General features: G+C 61.0%; 1 protein-coding gene across 4 annotated transcripts in view; it reads right to left on the minus strand.

Annotated features, from left to right (window-relative positions):
* AFAP1 (actin filament associated protein 1) overlaps positions 1-20,490 on the minus strand; it is a 77,681-nt gene extending 57,191 nt beyond the window's left edge. The window contains exons 1-2 of one of the 4 annotated variants that reach the window (XM_054708346.1): positions 20,319-20,490; positions 6,593-6,681 (exon numbers count right to left, since the gene is read on the minus strand). The gene's annotated coding sequence lies outside the window, so the exon portion shown is untranslated. The remainder of the gene's footprint in view (positions 1-6,592; positions 6,682-20,318) is intronic. The other 3 variants (XM_054708339.1, XM_054708324.1, XM_054708332.1) reach the window with 3 other exon arrangements.
* Between the last annotated feature and the right edge of the window lie 3,882 nt (positions 20,491-24,372).

The raw sequence follows: 24,372 nt of genomic DNA on the forward strand, positions 1-24,372 counted from the left end.
GCTCCTCCTGTCACTCACATGGAAATCAATAAGGGGCTTCTGGGCCGCACGGGCTGCAGCTGCTGCTCCGTCGCTGGGGGGGGGCGAGGGTGCCCCCGGGGCTTCCGCAGACCCCGCTGTCCTCGGAACAGTCTGCCGTGCCGACCAGCTCCGGTCTGATCCCGTTTATTCTAAACTTGCTGTTCCCCAAACTCCTTCAATTGTCTCACCTGCCTCGTGAAATCCATGGGAAATTAAAGGCACCGGGAAACCTCAAGTTACGATGAAAAACCGCCAGCTTCTCTCATCCAGGGCTGTGACCACCGCGTTCGGCGGCGGGGTCTGCGCTCTGCGCCGTGACACTGACACGGGAGCACACCCCCTCCCTGTTGCTGCCTCCTCGGAGCCAGGAGGACGGCTCCGTACAGGGCAGGTGCGGCTCAAAGCCCAGGGCGACCCTGGACCTGGCCCCTTCCACCTCGGAGCCCTGTGCGTCCTTCCCCTGCCTCAGCTGATGGATGGCTCCAGCAGCTCCCGCTAGGTGGACGGCGCGACGCTGAGCTGGTCCCGGAAGGAGCGCTGTGTGCCCGCTCAGCGCTGTCCTCCTTCCGGGGCAGGTGCCGGGTGAAGAGCCACTGGTAGCCACCTGGGTCCTCTCACTGCTTACAGCCTCCATCCTGCTCACAGCTTCTTCCCAAGCACTTTCCGCAGAGAGAGAAACAGGTGTCTCCGCCCACTCCGCCCATTGGCTCAGTAAGTACGGTTAATCTATGCCCATTGGCTCAGTAAGTACGGTTAATCTATGCCCATTGGCTCAGTAAGTACGGTTAATCTATGCCCATTCGCTCAGCAAGTACGGTTAATCTATGCCCATTGGCTCAGTAAGTACGGTTAATCTATGCCCATTGGCTCAGTAAGTACGGTTAATCTATGCCCATTGGCTCAGTAAGTACGGTTAATCTATGCCCATTGGCTCAGTAAGTACGGTTAATCTATGCCCATTGGCTCAGTAAGTACGGTTAATCTATGCCCATTGGCTCAGTAAGTACGGTTAATCTATGCCCATTGGCTCAGTAAGTACGGTTAATCTATGCCCATTGGCTCAGTAAGTACGGTTAATCTATGCCCATTGGCTCAGTAAGTACGGTTAATCTATGCCCATTGGCTCAGTAAGTACGGTTAATCTATGCCCATTGGCTCAGTAAGTACGGTTAATCTATGCCCATTGGCTCAGTAAGTACGGTTAATCTATGCCCATTGGCTCAGTAAGTACGGTTAATCTATGCCCATTGGCTCAGTAAGTACGGTTAATCTATGCCCATTGGCTCAGTAAGTACGGTTAATCTATGCCCATTGGCTCAGTAAGTACGGTTAATCTATGCGCCAGGCACTGGTGATGCCCAGCAAGCGCGGGAGGCCAGTCTCGGCCACGGAGGCCCTCGCTGCACGGGTGGAGACAAACCAAACCCACGGATCCGGAGAAAAACAGCAGGAAGAGGGAGAAAGGCCGTTGCTCCGGATGCTCGGAGATGCTGACCTCATGAAATGGCACAGGGACGAGGACACCAAGGGAGGACGGGCAGACTGACTGCATCGAGAGCTTTGGAAACGGGCACCCCGTCCTCACGCTGGGGAAGCGGCCGTGAGAACCACGGCTGTGCTGAGGTGGCTGCCGGTGGCAGGCGGCTGGCAGTCACACTCGGGCATCTCGGGAAACGTCTATAACCCTATGGCCAACAGCGCGTGCCTGTTTCCAGAGAAACTGTAAATGACGGGCGACGTGTTTGTTTACGCGAAGGCTGTGCGCGCCCTGCAACGTGCCTAACCGACTGGTCTGTGTTTGGCGGATTTGCCAGCTTGCCACCAACAGGCTCCGTGCCACTTCTAACTGCTTATAAACAGCACATCCAGGCAAGCTGTCCCTTCAGCTGCTGCTGCTGACAGCGGGTGGCAACGCGGGCAGATGGGGCTGCCGGCGCCACCCCCCGATGCGGCGCAGCGAGAGGGGCAGAGGGACAGCTGTCTGCACAGGACGGAGGCCTGGCTCTCCTCTCCGGGGATGCTGCCCTCAGGCTCTCCTGTCACAGTCAAGCTCTCCCATGTTTGTCCTCTGCCCTGCCACGTGCGAGTGTGGCTGGCCCTCCTGCCAGTGAGGACAGGAGCTGGGAACCCAGGAGGCTGCCAGGCACACGGCCAAGAGCCCACCCAAGTCCAGCGGGGAGCACGATCCTGCGCAGGCAGGGACCTCGCCGGGAGCACGGGTCCTGGGCAGGGCAGGGAGCTCACCGGGAGCACGGGTCCTGGGCAGGCAGGGACCTCGCGGGGAGCACGGGTCCTGGGCAGGGCAGGGACCTCGCGGGGAGCACGGGTCCTGGGCAGGGCAGGGAGCTCGCGGGGAGCACGGGTCCTGGGCAGGGCAGGGAGCTCACCGGGAGCACGGGTCCTGGGCAGGGCAGGGACCTCACCGGGAGCACGGGTCCTGGGCAGGGCAGGGACCTCACCGGGAGCACGGGTCCTGGGCAGGGCAGGCACCTCGCGGGGAGCACGGGTCCTGGGCAGGCAGGGAGCTCGCGGGGAGCACGGGTCCTGGGCAGGCAGGGAGCTCGCCGGGAGCACGGGTCCTGGGCAGGGCAGGGAGCTCGCGGGGAGCACGGGTCCTGGGCAGGCAGGGAGCTCACCGGGAGCACGGGTCCTGGGCAGGGCAGGGACCTCGCGGGGAGCACGGGTCCTGGGCAGGGCAGGGCAGGGAGCTCACCGGGAGCACGGGTCCTGGGCAGGCAGGGAGCTCACCGGGAGCACGGGTCCTGGGCAGGGCAGGGAGCTCGCGGGGAGCACGGGTCCTGGGCAGGCAGGGAGCTCACCGGGAGCACGGGTCCTGGGCAGGCAGGGAGCTCGCGGGGAGCACGGGTCCTGGGCAGGGCAGGGAGCTCGCGGGGAGCACGGGTCCTGGGCAGGCAGGGAGCTCGCCGTGACAGGAACAATAGTCTTGCTCAGACAGAACTCAGTGGGGACAGATGAACGTGCACAACTGGATTAGCTTGAGCAGAGCGAGGAGGACCGAGCACAGGTGCCCGGAAGCACGGAGACACCTCTGAGCGCCGCAGCTGAGATCACCCCCACCCCCCAGGGCTGCGAGTGAAGCGCAGTGACTCACTCCCCTCCAGCCAGAAGGCTGAGGACGTTCCAGAAAGGAGACCAAAGAGACAGACGAAGTCCCTGGCTACGCAGTTGAACTTCAGGCCCTCGAGAGGCCGATAGTGAGTGGCTCTTCGCCGGGCCGGCTCCCGGCTCCGCCTGGCAGCCTGGGTGGCGAGCCCAGTGCCCCATCTCGGGCCCCTTTCTTAGAGAAGGAGACCGAAACGCCCAGAAATGGCCTCTGCAAGGTCACCGGCAGCATCAGAACCGGGACTCGAGGCCTCTGGTTCCAGAGCCAGCACTGTGGGCCGGAGGCAGAGGGCAGGCCTGCGGCTCCCGTCCTGGGCGCCTGCTGCTGAGTGAGCGTGTCTCATCCAGCCTCGGCCTTGCCCCCTCCTCTGCCCCCCCCCCCCCCCCCGCCCAACACCTCCCAGGTTCCCCGTGCTCCCCTCACCCCAGTGCTGCGCGCCGCATGTGTGCCTGGGTCCCTGTGAGCAGCTGCTGTCCGCGGTGCGAGGGGTGGGTCGCCGTCTGCCCACCTCGATGCCAGGTGGTGCTGGCAGCACACACGTCCTGATGGCAAGAACTGGAGCGCCAAGAACCAGCACTCTGACCGCGGCCGGGTCGGCACCGCGGACACGCGTCTCACCATCAGGCGTAGGGAAGCGCTGAGGAAAGAACTAGCGGATCGATGTGTTGTCTGCCCTCACCAAGGATATCTTCTCCAGGGATTTTTTGGAGAGTGGGAGGGAGGGGCGGAGGGGAGGGGGAAGAGAGAGAGAGAGAAACATTGATTGGTTGCCTCCTGCACTTGCCCCAACCAAACGGGCCGGGGATGGAACCCAGGTACCTGCCCTTGAGCGGGGATCGAACCCGGGACCCTTCATGCACGGGCCGAGGCTCTACCGCTGAGCAGCACCGGCCAGGGCAGCATGTGTACCCACCGATGGGGACCGTATTTCCCGTTTACTGCGGGAAAGCCAGCCCTGACCCTGGGACCCTGTGGCCCTGGGAGCCTGTGGCCCTGGGAGCCTGGGAGCCTGTGGCCCTGGGACAGGACAGCAGTGTCTGACCTGAGCCTGAAGCGGTGCCCCCTGCTCTCCACGTGCGGCTGAGTGTGAGCATTCAGGCTTCACACAGGAGGCGGGCGGCTTCGTCCACATGAAAGCCGGGGTGACACAAAGGCGTGGACAGCTGGCCACGGGCCGTCCAGCGCCAGGCGGCTCCCGGGCCTCCAGGGCTGAGAGCCATCGGCCTGCCTCACTGTGCTTGCTTCTCCCTCGCCACTGTCTGAGGCGTGAAGGGAGACGCACAGCCGCTCTGCACGCCTGCGCACCGCAGCCCCTCGGGTAGGAGTGGCGTGTCAGCACTGAGGGGAGGACGAACGTCCTTTCTCACTTTCCCAGGCTCACTCTGGAACACACTCAGCGGAGGAGCCAATGAGGGAACCAAAACCAAATACCTGCTCAGTTTTTGATAAGAAAGGTTTTTGAAAGGGCGGGGGAGGAGGAGGAGGAGGAGGAGGAGGGGGAGGGGAGGGAGAGGAGGAGGAGGAGAAAGTGGAGGAGGAGGAGAAGGAAAGAGGGGGAGGGGAGAGAGAGGAGGAGGAGGAGGAGGAGAAAGGAGGGGGAGGGGAGGGAGGGGAGGGAGAGGAGGAAGAGGAGAAAGTGGAGGAGGAGGAGGGGGAAAGAGGGGGAGGGGAGGGAGAGGAGGAGAAAGTGGGGGAGGAGGAGAGGGAGGGGAGGGAGGGGGAGGAGGGGGAAGGAGGGGGAGGGGGAGGGGAGAGAGAGGAGGAGGAGGAGGAGGAGGAGGAAGGAGGGGGAGGGGAGGGAGAGGAGGAGGAGGAGGAAGGAGGGGAGGGAGAGGTGGAGGAGGGGAAAGTGGAGGAGGAGGAGGGGGAAAGAGGGGGAGGGGAGGGAGAGGAGGAGGAGGAGGGGGAGGGGAGGGAGGGGAAGGAGGGGGAAGGAGGGGGAGGAGGAGAAAGTGGGGGAGGAGGAGGGGGAGGGGAGGGAGAGGAGGAGGAGGAGGGGGGGAAGAAGGGGGAAGGGAGGGAGAGGAGGAGGAGGGGGAGGGGAGGAATGGGAGGCAGAAGGGGAGGGGCCGGCAGCACTCTGCCCCTTCACCTGGGCGCTCGGACACCAGGTGCAGAGGCGCTGGGCTGGCACCCCGCTCCGAAGGTGAGCAGGATGAGCAGCACCTGGGAGTGGGTGGTGCCGGGAGAGCTGCAATTTCCCGGGAGACCGCAGCACAGACAGTGACCCACATGGGAGGCGCCCCGGCTATAAATACTCGTGGCAAAGCTGATGTCATGCTTTCTGTCCCGGAGACACCCAACCGAAACTTGCCAAGAAAGCACGCAGCAGCACCCAGCGCGTGCGGCCAGCACCGGCCGCAGACTCACCGCCCGTGACGGGCCCTCCCGCACAGCCCACCCTGCTGCTCCTCCCCACGCACAGACGCACTCGCATAACATGCCTCTCGGCCAGCAGACGCCCGGCCCTGCTCTGAGCCGGGAAGTCCCCACAAACCCCGAGGCCAGGGGGAACTCCCGCCCAGGGGCAGCAGCAGGAAGGCCCGACCCCTCCAGACCAGCACCAGATCCACCTACTCTGCGACGCCCCTGCTGTGGCAGGCCCATCACTCCAGGCGGGAGTGACCCCTCCCATGGGACTGGGGGTGACAGCAGGCCAACCCGAGGGGCGTCCGTGCTGACCTTCCAGGCAGCGTGAAATACAGTGGCTCAGTCTCAGGCGAGCCGCCACGGAACGCAAAACCAAGTCCCTCTGGAAAGTGTGAGCGAGAACGCGACCTGGGCCAGACCGCAGAGAGAATGGTTGTCCCGAGGAGCGTGGGGAGGAGACCCCTCGGTGCGCCCCCCATGCCTGCGGACCGTCCCCCCTCACCCCCACCCCAAACGTGCTTTCCGGAAAAGCTCCTGGGACCGCCCGACACAGAATGCACTGAGAAATGTGTCCTGAGATGAGTGGATGTAAACCACCTGAATTTATTAACAAGCCTTTTTAAAACGTGTTCTCTGTCTTGGAAATAATGCCATGAGCTGGAGGAAGTGGCTTAGCTTCTCTCTGCCAGTTTTATCGTTTGTAACCTGTTAACGTGACAGTGTTCACCCACAGGTCTGGGGTGAAAACTCGAAGACCCACTCGTGTCCGGAGCCAGCATGCAGGACCGTCACGGCGGTGCGCCGTGCATGCGTGTGAGCGTTACTGCCATTACTCTGCGTCCAGGGCCGGCCAGCCGACCAGGGCTCCCGCAGCGCCCGGCGGGCCGAGCAGACTGCTGGGGCGGGGGTGGGGGGTGGGGGTGGGGGTGCGGGAACAGCGGACAAGCATTCATCATTTTGTTTTAAAAATGTCCGCAGACGGCACATAGGTATTTGTAAGTGCGCTGGAAAGATCTGGAAGCAAACACGCCCAAAACTCATCGTGGTTACGCCAAAGGCAGCGAGAAAGAGACCCACCTGCTTTCTGTCTCGGGGACTGGACGGTCCTTCCTCAGCGAGCAGCCACTCCGCTAGTGGAGGGTCCGGAGGACTCCGCGGCCACGCGCCTGCAGAAACAAGCCGGGAGCAGGGCGGTCGGACAGGAGGTACAACTGAACGCTCCCGAGTGTCAGGTGCGGCGGGGCGCGCACAGGTGAGCCGCGGCACCTGGCGGTGCTGCACACAGATCGCCACCCCACCTCTTCTCGTGTTGGAATCCACGTCCCCACGACTGACACTCCTGGGCTCCCTCGTGCCTTTCTGCCTGTGCCTCCTCGCGCCACCCCCGCTCAGAGGGGCCGGAACCACCGCTCCTCCGTCCGTGCACCTGCCCAGTGCCGCCAGCCTTCCTCCCGCACCTGCGTTTGGGCTGCGACGCCCTCGTGGTTACGGAAGTGCCTCGGGTAGCCTGGCCCTCCCACCACGCTGGGCACGGTGCAGGGGACAGTCGGTGGACAACGGCTGGAAGGCCGCGCGGGAAACAGACCGGCCGCTGTCCCGCTTGGCCCAGTCGGGCCTGGCCTGCCTGCACTCCACTAGCTGCGCGCCCAGCCGGCAGAGCAGGGCCCTGGCTGCCGCAGGATGCTGGTATGCAGCCCCGTAAAAGCCGCTCGTGTTTTGCTTGCCTTGAAAATATGCACGACGAGGAGATGAGTGTGATTTCTCAGGGAGCTGCTCGGCCGGGCCTGAGCTCACGCTGCTAGGAAAACAGCAAAGCCCAGCGAGATATTCAGATCATCCGTCAGAGAGAGTCTGGTGGATGGAGGACGGGGATTCACGCAGGTAATCGCTGGCCCAGGGACCCAAACGAAACCCGCCTGACTAGAAAGGTGAAGGCTGCGCATTCAAAGCGGGCCCGCCACCAGTGAGAGCCCTCAGGGACCAGTGAGAGCCGGCAGGGACCAGTGAGAGCCGGCAGGGACCAGTGAGAGCCGGCAGGGACCAGTGAGAGCCGGCAGGGACCAGTGAGAGCCGGCAGGGGAGTGGGCACACGCACGCTCTCGGCGTGAATGCCAAACGACTCATTACTGGAGTAAGAGGGCTCTTAGGGACTGGTCTGGCTCCTGTGTCATAAGTAAGTGTACACTTATACACACACAACTCACACATGAATTGTGCTATTCAATCCACCTGCCTGGGAAGCTCGACAAGACGCACACGGCCATGCACAGCCTTTCGGGGCTACACGTGGTGTGCGCGGCCCAGCGAGCGCCCTCTCGGAAGGGCGCCGAGCCCAGTGGCGTCAGAGGCAGAGGCGACGCTGTCACCGTGACGGGCGAAGGAAAGCAGGGAAGACAGCTTCATCAGCTCAGAAGCAGCCTGACTCCCTACTCACTTCCTCAATCTTCTCCATCGCATAGAAAGTACAGTCACCTGAACTCAGCGACCTGCTCAACTTAAAGGGCCTGATAACACGCCCCCTTTCCTCGCCCAGAGAACTGCAGTCTTGAAAGACAAAAGGCCTGGGCCTCCCCCATAGGAAAAACCACAGCAAAAGGTTTTAGCAAGTCAGGTGTTCGGGTTGGAAAGCAGAGAAACCTCCCTGCCTTTCCAGGAGGGTCCAGACCCTCAGCAAAACATTCTCTAAATCTCAAAGTCCCTCTGCACTCACACAGGACGGCTTACGATCCCAGCGAGGACGGAAGTAGTACATCATTATTAACTTGTCCAAGGTTAGGTGGATTTTATCCCAGCTTGCCTCCAAAGAAAACAGACTTGGAAAATTAGGAGGCTAAATTCAGGCTGTAGCTTAACCATCTGCTGTGAGAGCAGGCAGATGGCCCACCTGACCTCTCTCAGCTTTGGTCTCCTATTTACAACAGGGCAGTTTTCTCTCCTGTCTGAGTGATGGCACAGAACACCACGTCCCAGAGCACACTGCGGGCAAGGGTGTAGCAAACAGGCCCTCTTCCCCCGACAGGGAGGGAGCCCAGGGCCACCTGATGAAACGGGTCCAGCATCCCCACCCAGTGCAAACGCCTGTGCCCAACAGTCCACCACGAGGAACCACGCGTGGACACACTCATGCGGAGATGCACGGACAAAGCGTGAAGTGTGCACGCCTGTGCCCAACAGTCCGCCTTGAGGAACCATGCGTGGACACACTCATGCAGAGATGCATGCGTTACGTACAACGCAGCACTGCTCCTCACGCCGAGAGACTGGAACGACCTAAGCACCGTGTGACGGAAGCGGGGAGGGGCGCTTCCATTCTGCCTGCCGCGTGTTGACGGAGGCTCAGCTGCCACAGGTGCTGCCTGCACAGGGCACCTGAGGAAAGATCCCGAAGAAACGGCGGCGGTCACAGGATGGAGCAGCGAGGGAGTGGGCTTCCGCCTCCAGGGCCTGGCCACTGCTGCTCCACTGCTCAGAGTACACACACGTCGGGCTAGCTGTCCTAACCCCGTGGTGAGAGACTCCCTGCCTCACAGGGGCGCGGTGCTGATTAAACAAGACGGAAGGTGCCGCACTCTCGAGGTGTCCGGGAGGGATCACGGAGAGCGAGCACCCGGCCCTGAGGGAGGGTACGATGTGCGGCGCAGCGGGCGATGGCATTGCGGGAGAGGTCAGGTTCTAAGCCGGCTCTTAGCCTGGCTCCGGGAAGGGCGTGGGAGCCCGTCTCCTGTACGCCTGACAGCAGTAACGGAAAGAAAGAGACCCAAACTAGTGGACTGCGCCCAGATCACGAAGGCCCGGAGCGCCAAGCCAGGAGTCGCACTTCCTCTCGGCAGCGGACATCACGGGTCTGTATGGCGTGGAGTGCTAACAGCAGGGTGCGGGCATGACTTAGTCCGGACCGGCCGAACAGACTGGAGAGGAACAAAGAATTCAATGACAAGATGCAACTGTGAGGACATGAACAGGGGAACTGGCCTTGGCGGGAGCGGGGACACAATCCCGTCCCTAAAGGTGACCTCCTAACCAGGCTGAAACAGCAACTGAACGAGTAGGGAAAAAGGTAGCCTGTATGTAAACAAATCAATGTTTTCTACATGTATGGTAACACACAAAGGCCAACTTTAAGTTTCTATGGTAACAAGAGGCAGAAGCAGAGAAAATAAAAACCAGTTACGGCGAGATTTCCTTTTAGGCCACACCTTCACCCTCGCCCCATCACCTGAGGCAGCGGGCTTTGCACCGCAGTTCATCTACGACAGGGGCTGGCCTGGGACGTTCCCGCGAGCCTTCCAGTTTGCAAGTCCACGGTCAATGCCGCAGCACCACGAAGGCGGCCACGATCCTCTTCACCGCCGGGGACACGCTAGGCCAGCAAACCGCGAGACGCACAGAGGATGGGCTGTGCGGGGACGTGGATCCACCAGACCGACGGCAAAGAGCCAGAATGGACAGAACGTTTTCCTAGCGACGGCGGGAGGGCCGAGCCGGGAGATGCTGCGGAAGCCCCCCTGTGTAAATCTTTGAGGCTGTGGTGCAACAGCGTACAGTCATGCTGATTCCTGTCGGTCTGAAAAGCTCTTCCAGGGACACAGAGCATCTACGGAATGCCCAGCACACCTAATTTGTCAGTTAATATCCTTACCGACGAGAGAGAGACGGACTATACGGACAGACGACGGCCAACCCTCCCGTCAGGCCAGCCGTGACCCCCAGCCTGCGGCAGCCAGCCCAGGACCCGCCGGTGGAGGCGACCTGCAGGAAGTCAGCTGCTGCCCAGTGACACTCCAGGAGGCCGAGCAGTACCGCGGTGACACTCAGCGGGACTGGATCAGTACCTGACAGCGTCCCTAACTCTGCCCACGTACAACGCAGTGCCACCCTGCTCCCCAACCAGCCCCCGGTGACGCCCCTTCTAGTAGCTGCCCGGCCTCCCCGTCCCAGCCCCACCAGGACCCCGGGCCCCCCTCTCTCCACTAAAAGCTCTCCCACCCCTCTGCCTGCTTGGGGCCCCTGCCAAACCCTAAACTCTGCACAAACAGCCGCTGCCTTTCTCGTGTGGCTGGTCTCCATCTATTTCCACAGAGAACAGTCTAGAACCGGCGCGTCCCTCCGGCTGGTCAGTCCATGATGTAGCAGCCGAGGGAGTGAGGCGGCTTCCAGGTCTGGAGAGCGCATCGTGCCCCAGGCCTCTTCCCCAGAACCCGCTCCCTGGGCTCTCAGTCCTCCCCCACCGTCCGGGAAGCGACCCCGTGTTGAGGGAAGGTCCGGGGCTTTGAGGTCAAACCCCTGGTTCCAGCTTCCTTCTCCTGTCGTAACGATGTGAGCTGCAGCCACTCCCTGATGGCGCTGAGCCGCTACCTTCATCTTAATAAAGAGAACCTTCCCTCCAGACTGTGGTAGGAGGGACTCCGTGTGACGCAGCTGACAGGTGCTGGTACCCGGGCCGGGGAGGGAGAGCGCAGCACACCTGGACACAGGCGGTGAGCCCGGACCTCAGCACCCTCTCCTCTCAGGGGAAGCGGTGCCCAGGCCTACGGTTGCCAGAGACCAGTTTGCTTCCATTTCCGGCTTAGGGCTGGGGGGCCTCTAGCTCCCGTGACGGGCAGTGCCTGGGCAGTGGCCCTGGCACCCTCCCCCACGTCTGCCTTTAGCCCACTCGGAGGTGCCACTCAGAACAAAGCCAGAGCCCGCCCTGTAACAGCGGGCAGTGTGCTCTCCCTCTCCAATCCTCTTCCCATGGACACAAAACTCATCGGCAAAGTGTTTGTTAGAAGCAGGAAAGATAAGATACTCTAAGAGCCGGGTGGCACTTTCGCCAAAATTAAAAAAAGCTCTTCAGGGCACCTGGGGGTGGGAGAGAAGAGAAGGGCTGAGTGAGGAGTGACGCTGCCGGCCTCACCGCTGCTGCAGGCGGCACCGACCCCCCAGGCCGGCTCCTGCCCAGGGCCTCCCTCCCGCAGGCAAGGCCGCCGTCCCGGGCACCGCTCGCCCTCCGCTCTTCCCCCGAGTGTCCAGTCACCGGAAGGCTGCCCCGGGCCTCTTCCCCGAGGGACAAGCCCAGACAGCTCGCCTTCTTTTCCAGCAAAATTACTCAATTCCACGCTGCCTTCCAGCAGCCGGATCGGTCCACGGAGGTCCCAGCCCGGGTCGGGGCGGCGCCGAGAGGCAGGGTTCGGCGTAAAGAGGTGAGGAAAGCTCCCGCCGCCACTGACCCGGGCAAGCGAGCTAACTCGGAGGCAGGGTGCGCGGGGCCGGCCCGAGCGGCTCCCGGAGCGCCCACTGCTGCGTGACGTGGACAGACCCCAGCCACGCCCGTGTCCTCGCCCGAACGCGGTCACAGGAACGCGGCTCTCGGAACTGAATGAGCCGGCACGGGGGGACTTCACAGGGCTGTTCCGAAGAAGGGCATCCACGTTGGTAAGAGTAGGTGGCCATGTCCACGCTTCCCCAGGAGAGGCTGAGGGGGCTCGGGGAGACCACAGGTAGCCATGTCCCCAGGAGAGGCTGAGGGGGGTCGGGGAGACCACAGGTAGCCATGTCCCCAGGAGAGGCTGAGGGGGGGTCGGGGAGACCACAGGTAGCCATGTCCACGCTTCCCCAGGAGAGGCTGAGGGGGGGTCGGGGAGACCACAGGTAGCCATGTCCACGCTTCCCCAGGAGAGGCTGAGGGGGCTCGGGGGGACCGGAGCTCCCGAGGGCAGACCTGGGGGTGAGCAGGCCTGGGAAGCACCCAGCTCCGAGGAAAACGGGCAGAACGACCTGAGGAAAAGCTAAATGGCTGGCTCCCTGGTGGATTGAATGGATGGGGGGCGGTTTAACTTCTTGGGGGGGGGGGGCAGCTAGCGAGTAAGTGCGAGATACAAAGAAAACAATGCGAGCAAACAGGGCAATGCCCAACTCCAGGAGGAAGGGCAGCGTGAGAAGAAGGAAATGCGGTCAAACAGACTAAAACCTCGTCTGTGAATGAGAGTTCCATGGCATCACACGTCACCAAACCCGACCACGGCCTGCTGAGCAGGTGGGTGCGGGCGGGGGAGGGGCGGCCAGGCCTCCCACCATCCTCCCCCGCAGCACACACCCTGCAGGGGCTGGCTCGGGGGCCCGGGGCGCAGGGTGGAGGAGGGCGGAGGAGGGGGCTGCCGCTCTGTGTTCCGAGCTCTGCAGAACTTCTGGCTCGTAGAACTATGCCTGTACAGCTTTGTTTAAAATGGTATTTAATTTTTTAGCAAAATCTGATACTTGACAGATAAGCATATCCTATTAAGTGGTGTGTTCTTAAACCTTTTGGAATCCAAAATCTGAAAGTGTATGGACGGCAAAATATCCTCCCCCGGGGACACACACACACACACACACACACGCACATACACACACACACAAGCACACACACGCGCGCGCACACACACACACACACACGGGCACACAATTTCTGCACAGGGTTTCCAGCAGCCGGCAAACTGCTGAAGGCCAGGTGAAAGCCTTGGGGTTAGAGATTCTGGTCTCTTACAGGAAGTTTATTTCAAATCAGAGCTTCTCATTTACGGTAAAGAAAAAAGAATCCTAACGAAAACAACTTAAAGCATGGACATGGTCAAGGAGGCCACACTGGGCCTTAAATGCCTGTGCCCTCCCCAGCTGCCCCCGACCAGAAGGCTGCACCCAGCCCGACCTCTGGCCGACGGGAAGACTTTGTTTATCCGGCTTCGCCTTGGCCTTGAAGCCGATTCCCTAAATCTCAGGAATGAGAACCCTGCTGGGCTGGCTCAGCTGTTTCCATTCCAGAAAGGACATGGGAGCGTGCACTCCTCACCCCAGGAAGAAGGGGCCTCACACAAACCTTGGGAAGGCAGGGTCCCAGCTCCCCACACGGCGTTTGTTCCAGTAACGACTCCGACGACTTCTTGGCAAAACTCCGGGATCGGAGCAGCGGCCTCAGACGCTGAAAACACAGGCCTGTCGCTGCTGTGAGCCTCGCCATCGCCATCGGCTCCGGCGCGAGGCGGACGAGCGGGGCCGCGGGGGGCTGCTGAGTCGCTTCAAATGCCGGTGCCTTGGTGCATTTATTTGTGGGCGGCGGCAACAATAACCACCTCCCCGGGTGTTGTCAGGATGGATCTGGTCACTGTGGAAGGTGGGATAATGGCCCCAAAGCGGTCCGTGCCCTGTGCCTGGAACCCGTGGCTACGTCACGTTACACAGCGGAAAGGACTGCCACACCTGAGGGGACTTTATCCCGGGTGGCCCAGGCGGCCCGATCTACTCGCACGAGCCCTTCGGAGCAGAGCACTTGCTCCGAGTGGGAGAGAGATGTGGCAGGTGGGGAAGTCAGGGGGCGGGAGCAGGGGTCCAGGGTCCCTGCGTTCTGGGACCAGGGGGGGATGTGGGACCAGGGGGGATGTGGGACCGGGGGGGGGGGGGATGTGGGACCAGGGGGATGTGGGACCAGGGGGGGATGTGGGACCAGGGGGGGGATGTGGGACCGGGGAGGGGGGATGTGGGACCAGGGGGGGATGTGGGACCAGGGGGGGATGTGGGACCCGGGGGGGGATGTGGGACCGGGGGGGGGGGGATGTGGGACCAGGGGGGGATGTGGGACCAGGGGGGGATGTGGGGGGGGGGATGTGGGACGGGGGGGGGGATGTGGGACCGGGGGGGGGATGTGGGACCAGGGGGGGATGTGGGACCAGGGGGATGTGGGACCAGGGGGGGATGTGGGACCAGGGGGATGTGGGACCAGGGGGGGATGTGGGACCAGGGGGGATGTGGGACCAAGACAGGATGTGGGACCAGGGGGGAATGTGGGACCAGGGGGGATGTGGGACCGGGGGGGGGATGTGGGACCGGGGGGGGGGGATGTGGGACCGGGGGGGGGGAATGTGGGACCAGGGGGGGGATGTGGGACCAGGGGGGGATGTGCAAGGACCACAGAGAGGCTCCAGGAGCTGAGAGCGGCCTCCAGCTGACAGCCAGCAGGGAAACAGGTCTCGGTCCTACAAGTGCCAGGAGCTGCTTTCTGCTCAGGTGGTCAGCCCTGCCAACACCTTGGTTTTGGCCCGGACGCCCAACCTACAGAACTGTGAGAGCACCGATCCGCGTGGCTTTGAGTCACTCAGTGTTGGGGATGTGTGATGTGTATGAAAATGCCCCGCCGAGTGTGTCACATGTCAAAAGGCAGGATGGCCATGTTCATCCAAAACAACAGATGAGACTCGTGCTGAGAAAGGCAGGTTTGGGGGATTCTCAATTTCCAGAACACCTACAATTCTAGGTTTCCGGTAATTCACGGCCCTTCCCTGAACTCACACACCTACCGATACCTGTCCTGCCTGGGACCCCCGGCAGGGGGAGCCCATCAGAGATGCTGGACGCTGCACCGGCCCGGCCCCCACACCCTGCGGGGCTGTGGCGCACTCAGGACCCTGCGCCAAAGTCACACCAGGCCTGCTTCTCCCTCCAGAGGGTGAGCCCCAGCGCCTCACCTCTGAGCCCCACCTGGTACCTCCGCATGGAGCACGGTCCGTGGGCACAGCACAGGGTCTGTATTAAAATCCTGCTGTCCTCTACGACAGTATAACTTCGTATCGTCTACAGAATGGAGGTTCTCTGTCGGCCCCCCGCCCCCACCCAGCCACACCTGGAAAGCAGAGGCCGGAGGGAGAGCAAGAGCAGACACTCGGCACCAACAGCTTTCCAAGTGGAGGGGCAGGCGGCCCCGGGAAACCCTGGTGCTGAGGTCAGGTTCACAGGGATGCGGGCTGCCTCCTGGGTACTTCCAATGGGAGCAGGAACACTGCCGACCTTGACCTCAGACTGCCTCCTGACCTTGACCTCAGGCTGCCTCCTGACCTTGACCTCAGGCTGCCTCCTGACTTTCCCAGCCTCAAGACAGGTCACTTAGGACCTGGAATGTAAAAAAAAAAAACACACACACACACTTCACTAAAGGAATGTTCAAGGGATGCATGTAGCTGAAGAGACCGCTGCAGGCTGAGCTGTGCGCATTCCATGGTCTTGCTTACGGAAGACTAGCGGTCGCTGAAAGCTGACTTGACGTTTCCCCAAATACTGAAACACCACACAACGAAAGAGAGAAAACACTCCTAGGGAAGCTGCCTGACACCTCAAAGCTAAAGGTCACGGGCACATGAAACATTTGGGATTGTAAAGAAAAACCCAGATTCATTCAATTCTTAATGAGGCATTTTTTTAAATCCTTGGCAACGTAATATTTTACAACTTATGAAATTCCGCCCCATTCACTTCATCTTATCGCCAGAACCCCCTCCGGAGCCGGCGAGGGCAGGCATCACTAACAATTAATTCCACGTGACAGGCGAGGGGCTGCGGCTCAGGGAGGGACTGGACGGAACAAACGCCGTCCGAGGGCCTCACTTCCCGGCCAAGTCTCCTGGCCCAAAGCCCCGCGGCCAGTTACCTTTACTCCCCGATGTGTATACACCCCGGCAGCCCAAAAGACGTGGGGGTGGCCTGAGTAACACACACATACATGGTAAGGGCTTGACAATGGAAAAGAAGAAAAAAACACCTGGCGGGTGATGTGGGACAGGTGGGGAGGGTAGTTAACAAAGACTCTGACTCACAGTCTAAGAAAACTGACTTTGAACTTCTAATTTCAAGCGAAAAGAAAGCTTCCTGGGAAAGAGGGTTGATAGACTATCATAACCTTTTTGTTTTAAAAAAGCACCGTCAGCTCCTGAAAGCAGGCGCCTGGGCTCCCTCCCGGTCAGTGAACCCTCGGAAAGCCAGGCCTGCCCCCGATCACACCCGCGGCGCAGAGCAGTGGAACCCGCTCAGCTTTAGTGAAAACATTACCGGAACACAACCCGAGGACGCACGGGGGAGCCCCGGGGTTTCTAAAGACCCCTCCCAACACGGTCCCTACAAACAAACCGCATGGAGCAAAGCACTTTTTAAAAAAATAAGAGAAGACAAAAACCCCACTAATTTAAGTGAAAATTGTACCTCAGTGGCATCGCCACCTGACCAAACAGCTATCATCTATTTTCAGTCCCTGTAATCACCCAAATAAGAACAGCAGAGACAGGCATGTGGCTTTAAAAAATCAAGCCCTGCCCTGGCCAGTTTTACTCAGCAATTGTCCGCCCTCGGACCAAAGGGTCACGGGTTCAATTCCCGGTCAAAGGCATGTACCTCAGTTGTGGGTTTGATCCCCAACCCTGGTCAGGGCACATGTGGGAGACAACCAATCGATGTGTCTTTCTCACATCGATGTTTCTTTCTCCTTCCTCTCTCTCCCCCCTCCCCGCTTCTCTCTCTCCCCTCCCTATCCCACTATCTCTAAAACTCAACGGGAAAAAATATCCTTGGGTGAGGATTAACAACAACAAAAAATCAATCCCTGTCCGGCCCGTGTGGCTCAGTGGTTGAGCGTGGATCTATGAACCAGGAGGTCACGGTTTGATTCCCGGTCAGGGCACTTGCCCAGGTTGCAGGCTTGATCCCCAGTAGGGGGCGTGCAGGAGGCAGCCCATCAATGATTCTCTTGCATCATCGATGTTTCTATCCCTCTCTCCTCTCCCTTCCTCTCTGAAATCAATAAAAATATATTAAAAAAGAAAATACAGCCCACCAAGTTCTCATCTTACAAAACAGATAAATTGGAAGGGAGATTAATATTTTAAAGGATTAATTACTATATTCCTTAGAATTGGAGCGTTCTAAGTCCCTTAACATATGACGCTTTTTTTTTTTTTGCACGTAATCATTTTAAACTGTTTTAAACCATTACACAAAACCACGTACACCTACTCAGGGCACTCCCCAAATTCCACTTCTTTCAGACTCCCCGGATTAAGTCTCATCAGAGACTGGGACACACGGAAACTACCGGCGGCAGACTTCACACAACACGCAAAAGACTGACGAGCGGCTCCTGGCAGGAGTTCTGCCCCAGCTACCTCATTGGGAACCCATCAAACCAACTGGCTACAGGACCGACGTTGCAAGTAAAATGTGATTGTGAAGAACATGCAGGACAACATTTTTAAAAGTTGCTTAAGCTTCCGCCAGAGACCCTGGTCCTTCACTCTGAGGTGACGCGCACACCCTTGGGGAAGCGGAGGGAGAAACAAACTCCACCCTAGAGACCCATTTCAAAGACCCCCGTTGTCGGCCACGGCCACTCAGAGGACGTGCGGCCGCCGCACGCGGTGGAAGAAGCGGAGGTCTGGGCTCACAGGCTCTCCCTCGTTTCAGACCCTCCGCTGAGAGGAAACGGAAAGGCAGAAGAGCAGGTGACTTCATTCCAGGCCGGAATCAGGCCCAATAAATTCCACTCAAGTACTGGACACCGCGCAACCAACACTAGGAAGTGACAGCAAATACGGAAATACGGATCTCCAGGCCACTGTGGGGAGCTGAGGAGTGGCAGATTCTAAATCACACAAGCCACCCGGTGCGTGGTAGAGGGAAAGCCCTCCCTCAGCTCCGCCGCCTCCTGCTGGGCCCACCTCCCACCTCCGTCACAGCACCCACCCAGCAGCGCCACCCCTCAGCCTCTGTCCTCAGAGACCACGGCTCTCGGAGGGCCTTTCTGGGGAGCGTCACAGAGAAGGTGCCACCTGAACGGAGACCTTGAAGAGGAGGAAGCGGACCGGGCTGGCGTGGCTCAATGGCTGAGCTTCAACCTAGTAACCAGGAGGTCACGGTTCGATTCTGGGTCAGGGCACATGCCCGGGTTGCTGGCTTGATCCCTGGTAGGGGGACAGCGGGGAGCAGAGCCGGGGGACGGTGCAGCTGATCAATGGTTCTCTCTCATCATTGATGTTTCTATCTTTCCCTCTCCCTTCTTCTCTAAAATCAATAAAAATATATTGGGGGGGGGGAGAATGAGTAAGCGGAGCTGGAGTGTCTGCAGCTGGGGCGGAGGGATGGGCGGGGTTAAGGCACAGATGGCAGGACTGAAGGGCCTGCGTGCCAAGTCTGGACGCTGCAGCTGAGGCTGTGACATTTCCTCCCGCATTCCCGTCACTTATACATCAGCTCGTTCAGAGCGTTTCAGCTTGGATACTTGAGTAGTTGGCGCAGCTCCCGTCTTGGGCCACAGCACTCCCAAGAGGGAAAGCCTGCCCCCGCCCCCGCCCCTGCCCCTGCCCCTGCCCCCGCCTCCCTGGGGAAGAGTCATCGCTGGGCCCTGACGGTTCCCAGCTCGAGGAAAGGGAAAAGGAGCGATTCCACTGGGTTTAAGCAGCTGAGATGCGGAGCCTGCAGGGCGGCCAGGCCTGACACCAGGCTGAAAGCCCCGTACGTTTCCCCATCCACCACCTCGCCCCGATCCCTGCGGAAACCTGACCTCCAGCTGTAACGCCTTGGCCGCATTCCGTGGGTGTGGACTCGCCTGCCTTCCAGCCCGCCAAACGCTGGGAGGGCTCCCTGCGCTCCCCGGGCGCTCAGAGCTGCAAACTTAAATCTGCTTTTCCAGATTTTTTTCTCCCCAGTCCTAACGGAAGAAATCCAGAAGCGCGGGGCAGAGGGCTGGGGAGGACTGGGCGCCCTCCAATCGGGCCGGCTCCTGCGCCCGCCTCGGCCAGCAGGAAACTCCCAGGCCAGAGGGGCCAGTGCCGGCAGGGAGGGCGGGCGGGCGCGGTGACAGCCCTGCGCTCCCAGGAACAGGCCCAGGAGGGGAGAGGGGCGGTCCCCGAGGAACCGAGGCCGCTCCGCTTCTGCTCATCCGGCAAATAAGACAATAAATAAAAGAGGGGCTGGGCAACGCTACCCAGGCCAACTGCGCCCCTGCCCGCACCCCCCTCCCCGAAGGGCACCAGGACCCTCACAAGAGCCCGTCAACACAGCCCCCAGCGTGCGCAGGCGCCACACACACACACACACACACACACACGCACACACACACGCACACACGCACACACACGCATTGGGGGACAGGCCAGGGTTCACACGCCGACACGCCGCGTGGGAAGGGGACGGGACAGAGCCCCCCAACTCGCAGGATGGCTAGGGCACCCCCCGCGCGGGTCCAAGCAAAACCACCGTTGGTGACACCCGAACAGTGTGAGCCAGTCGAGGGGACAAGGAGCCCCCATTCTGAGGGTCCGGGCAGTCACCCCCATGAGAGGCAGTGAACCAGTCACACCGGGGGGCAGGGGGGAGTCTCCTATTCGCAGGATGTCCGGGGCCCACGCGCGAGGGCCCACGCAGGGCTGCCTTCGGGGACACACAGACAACGGGGAACCGGCACGCCTTGGGGGAACCGGGTCCGAGACGGTCAGAGCACCCTACTTTTCCAGTGACCAGACCCCTGCGCGCGGGTCCACGAGGGTCGCAGCAGGCGCGCCCCTCGGTGCCACCCCGAGGCCCAGACAATACCAGGCGCCCGGGCTCGCGACGGCCGGTCCTCCCCGTCCCCGTCCCCGTCCCCGTCCCCGTCCCCGTCCCCGCGCCCGCCCCGCTGCGGCTCAGGGCGGCGCCCGCCACTTGGAGCGGCGACCCCGCGGCGCCCCAATCAGATCGGCCACACCCGGCCCGGGACCCCTGTCCCCCCGGGACCCCTGTTCCCCCGGAGCCCCCGTCCTCTCGGGACCTCTGCCGCCTGGGACCCCGGCCCGGGAACCCTGACGCCTGGGACCCCCGCCCGGTCCCGTGACCCCCGCCCTCCCGGGCCGGGACCTGGGACCCCAGCCGGGCTGGAACCCCCCCTTCCGGCCCCGAGTCCCCGCTCGGTCCCAGGACCCCCCACCCGGCCGAGCAACCTCGCCCGCCCGTGAACCCCACTCTCCAGGGACCCCCGCCCCGCCGCCCGCAGCCTCACCTCAGGCCGCCGCCGGCGCCCGGGCCCAGCGGAACGGAACCCAGCGGCCCGCAGAGCCGCGGCCGCCGCAACAATGGAGGCCCAGGGCGGGGCGCCGCCGCCCGTCTCAGCGCCGCTCGGGCCGGGCTTCGGGCTCCGCGGAGCAGCCGCCGGCGCGAGGAGCCGCGGGACTCGGGCACCGCGCAGGCGCACTCGCCCCGCCCGCGCCCCTCGGCCCCGCCCCCGGCGGCGCCCGGCGTCCAGGGCCCGCCCCCAGGCCAATGGGGAGGGAGAGGCGCGGAGGGGGCGTGGCCGAGAGAAACAAAGGGAGGTGGGGTGGGGCGGGGCTGCGGGGGCGGGGCTGGTCCCGCGGGGAGGCCGGGCCTAGCAGCTGCCCCGTCCAGTCCGAGGCCCCGTGGGCGAGGGAGGCCAAGCTTCCTGTCCATGGGGAATCCGCTCAGCTGGCCTGGCTCATCCCAAACCCAGAACTCAGACTTGAAGGCTTGGTCTGCTGTACATAAAGGGAAACTGAGGCCCAAGGAGCGAGACCAACTGCTGCCCCAAGTCACAAAGTCCCATTCGCTCGTTCACCTTTTATTCATTCAACAGACGTTGCAGCCGCTTGTGGGAGGTGCGTCAGGAGTGGGAGCGCCTTCAAGCAGGCCCGGGATCTCGGGGTCGCTTTAACGCCTGGAAAGGGAGCCAGGAGCCGAGCTGCCACCCCTTCCTGCGTGGACCCTTTTGTGGTTCTGCTCTTCCCACCGAAATGCCCTCCTTCCCTCGCCTGTCACCCCATACTTCCGGACACCACCCATCACCTTTCACCTCTGTCCTCATCCGTCGCAGTATTTGCTATCTAGGGAGGCCTCATGTGCCCCCCACTGGTTTTTCCCTGTTACCAGCAGCTCCCCCAGAGTCTCCAGGATGCCCCCATCCCTGCCCAGCCTCTGTGTGATGAGGTGTTGGGGTGACCCATGGCTCGGCCAGATGCCCTCCTATTCACAGGGATGCTCTTACTGGAAATCTCCCTCCCAGGTTCTAAACACAGTGCGGTCACTACCAGATCCTTATCCCCAGCCCGGACCTCTCCCGGCTGGATGCCCAGGAGGCATCTCACACCTGCCAGGGCCAAAGCAAAGAGCTTCACCCAGTGCCCTAACCTGCTGCTCCCCTCCCCTCCCCGCTCAGTCCAGGCCTCTCCATCCACACAGGCTCAGGCTCGAGTGTGGAACCACCGTCTCCCTGGCCCCTCCGCCGCCCCCGCGTTCCCAGGGCCTCGCCCACCGTGCCTGTCACAGCAGCTGCAGCTGCCCTCTGAAGTGTGACCTCCTGCGAGCACAAGCAGGGGTCTGCCTCGGAGTCGGAGTCATCGCTGTGCCAGAGCAGGGCCAGGCACCCTGCAGGCACTCAGGGAATGCTGGCTGGCTGGCTGGCTGGCTGGCTGGCTAGGTAGGTGGATGGATGGACGGATAGATGTGTAAGGTCTTGACAGTGACTGGAGAAAACCCCATCCCCATCTCCCTGCGCACGCGCACACACACGCACACACATGCACACACACACGCACACACACACGCACACACCTGGAAACCTGGCTCCTGATCTGATTTGCCAACAAACTCCTGCAGGAACATAAGCAGCTCCCCACCCCTCTCAGCCAGGGCCGCAGTGTGGTGCGGGGATGTGCTCAGAGGTCAGGAAAACGCATCTCGGCACATTTCAGCTGAGTCCTCTGCTCAGGGCATAGCAGGCATCACCTAGCATTTCAGCAGCCGTGTCCTCACCTGGAGCCGTGGCTAGGGTCAGCTCCACTTCCAAGCTCCCTCGGGTTGATGCCAGATCTCACTTCCGGGGGGCTGTGGGCCGGAGGCTGCCCTAAGGTGCCACAGAGCCTCCCCCGGGGGTTCTTCACAGCGTGGAGGTGAGTGCTTCAAAGGATGTAAGTAGAAGCTCTCTGTCTAGTGTGTAAGGATGAATTCTGAGTAATGGAACCCGACCATGGGAGTGACAGCCCATGGCCTCTGCCACCCCGATTGGCTAGAAGCTGTCCCAGGCTCCCCCTGCACTCATGCAGCGGTGCTGGGGGGGTCAAATGTGCCCAAGGCCGACTCCCAGAAACTGAGTTAAGAAATGAGTGCTTTGCCCTGGTCGGCTTGGCTCAGTGGATAGAGCGTCGGTCTGCGGACTGAAGGGTCCGGGTTCGATTCCGGTCAAGGGCACATGCCACAAACGTTTGTCAGGAAACAATAAAAAAATGAATACAACAACCTAGGTCTCCTCTCCATTGCACACATTCATAGCACCCTGGACTGTTTTCTGGCAATTGTCACAACCATACTCACTTGTTTAAAATATCCCTCTTGCGCCCTAGCCAGTTTGGCTCAGTGGATAGAGCGTCGGTCTGCAGACTGAAGGGTCCCGGGTTCGATTCCAATCAAGGGCATGGACCTCGATTGCAGGCTCCTCCCAGGCCCAGGCCCTGGTAAGGGTGCGTGCAGGAGGCAACCAATCGATGTGTTTCACTTACATCGATGTTTCTCTCTGTCTCTCCCTCTCTCTTCCACTCTCTCTAAAAAAAAAACAATGGAAAAACACCTTCGGGGGAGGATAAATAAATACATAAATAACAAATTAATTAATTAAACATCTCTCTTGCCCCTAGCATGAAGGCCCCAGGAGAATGGGAGTGGAGTCTGTCTTGCTCATCACCGTCTTGTTCTGGGGCCGTAGGTGGGTGGCTGGCCCTTCCCCCCTCCCCACCCTCTCTCCCTGGCCATGTTCCGCTGTAGAGACCCAAAGAGCTTCTGGCTTCCCAGCTTCCCCGGTCGCGGAGGTGGTCACGTGACACCGTCCTGGCCGGGGAGACGGAGTGGAAGTTGGCTGAAAGGCCTCTGACCGTGGTGCCCTGCAGCCCATTTAGACCAGACCCCAGGGGTGAGTGTTTGTTGTTCAGGAATTTTGCAAGTCGGTTGTTCAACACAGTCAGTCACTACTTAACCATTAAGTTGCATAAACTTACAATGAAAAATTATATTAAAAACAAAGAGAATACTCAGAACTACTCCCTAATTCGTTTACGACAGCTTACCATGATCTGCTTCGAAGCATTCTGCATCCACTGTAGCTGTGTGATGGAAATGCTATGTGATGGCGTGCTGCGGAGTCTCCTCCCACAGACACGGCCGACAACGTCATGTTGACAGTTTGAGATCAGAGGTGGTGGGAGAATTTACACCACAGAAATTGGCAGCTGCTGCAAATCAGGGCTCTTCTCCTTCCTCCCACCCCAGAATGCCAGGAGTTGAAGGCTGACCAGCGCCCCTCGCTGCCCCACGTTAGTCCATTGCTGTCTGGGCAAGGGAACAGACGCAGCTGACCCTGCCTTTGCTCAGCAGCAGGGATTCCTACCCGGAACGCACACGTGGTGTCTGGAGCCGGAGCCGCCGTCTCACAACCAGGAGCACCGTCGGAATCAGAGAGATTCTGACTCTTGCGCCCTTGAGCCCCTGAGCCAAGACCTCCCATCAACTACCGCCAGATTCTCTATTCGATTAAAACACCAAGTCCTTGACTCGCTTAAGCCACGTCAGTCCGTTGTTCTGTGACTTACAGAACTCCTGCCTGAAGTACACAGGCGTTCCACAAAATCTGTGGGTGAGTAACCCGGCCTGAGGCTACTTCCTCAGCACCCATCCAATGGGGCTTGCATCCGCCCCGGAGCCAGCCAGGCAGGTGTCCCAGCTGAAGAGAAAGCTTCTCCGTTTAGGAACTGAAACGTGGAGGCCGCTTTATCACGGCAGAAGGAAGTCCAGGCCCTCCTGGCCCCCCGCCTCTCCAATGCCGTGCGCACGCGATGGGGAGTAGATCAGGTTTAGTGATCTAAGAGTGGGACCGGCACTTCCCGTGGGAACTCCTGACCTCGTCTGATGCTGTGAAGGGGAAGGGGGTGGCTTAGTGCCGAGACCTCTTCCCCGACTCTCCCACTGACCTTTCTCTTTAGAAAAAAATAAATGACACGCTGTGTATAGGCCCAGGTGGATTCTGGGGCTCAGGGGGGCAGAGGTCAGCCACGTGG

The sequence above is a fragment of the Eptesicus fuscus genome, chromosome 2, assembly GCF_027574615.1.
Source record: "Eptesicus fuscus isolate TK198812 chromosome 2, DD_ASM_mEF_20220401, whole genome shotgun sequence".
In the NCBI taxonomy this organism is placed as follows: domain Eukaryota; kingdom Metazoa; phylum Chordata; class Mammalia; order Chiroptera; family Vespertilionidae; genus Eptesicus; species Eptesicus fuscus.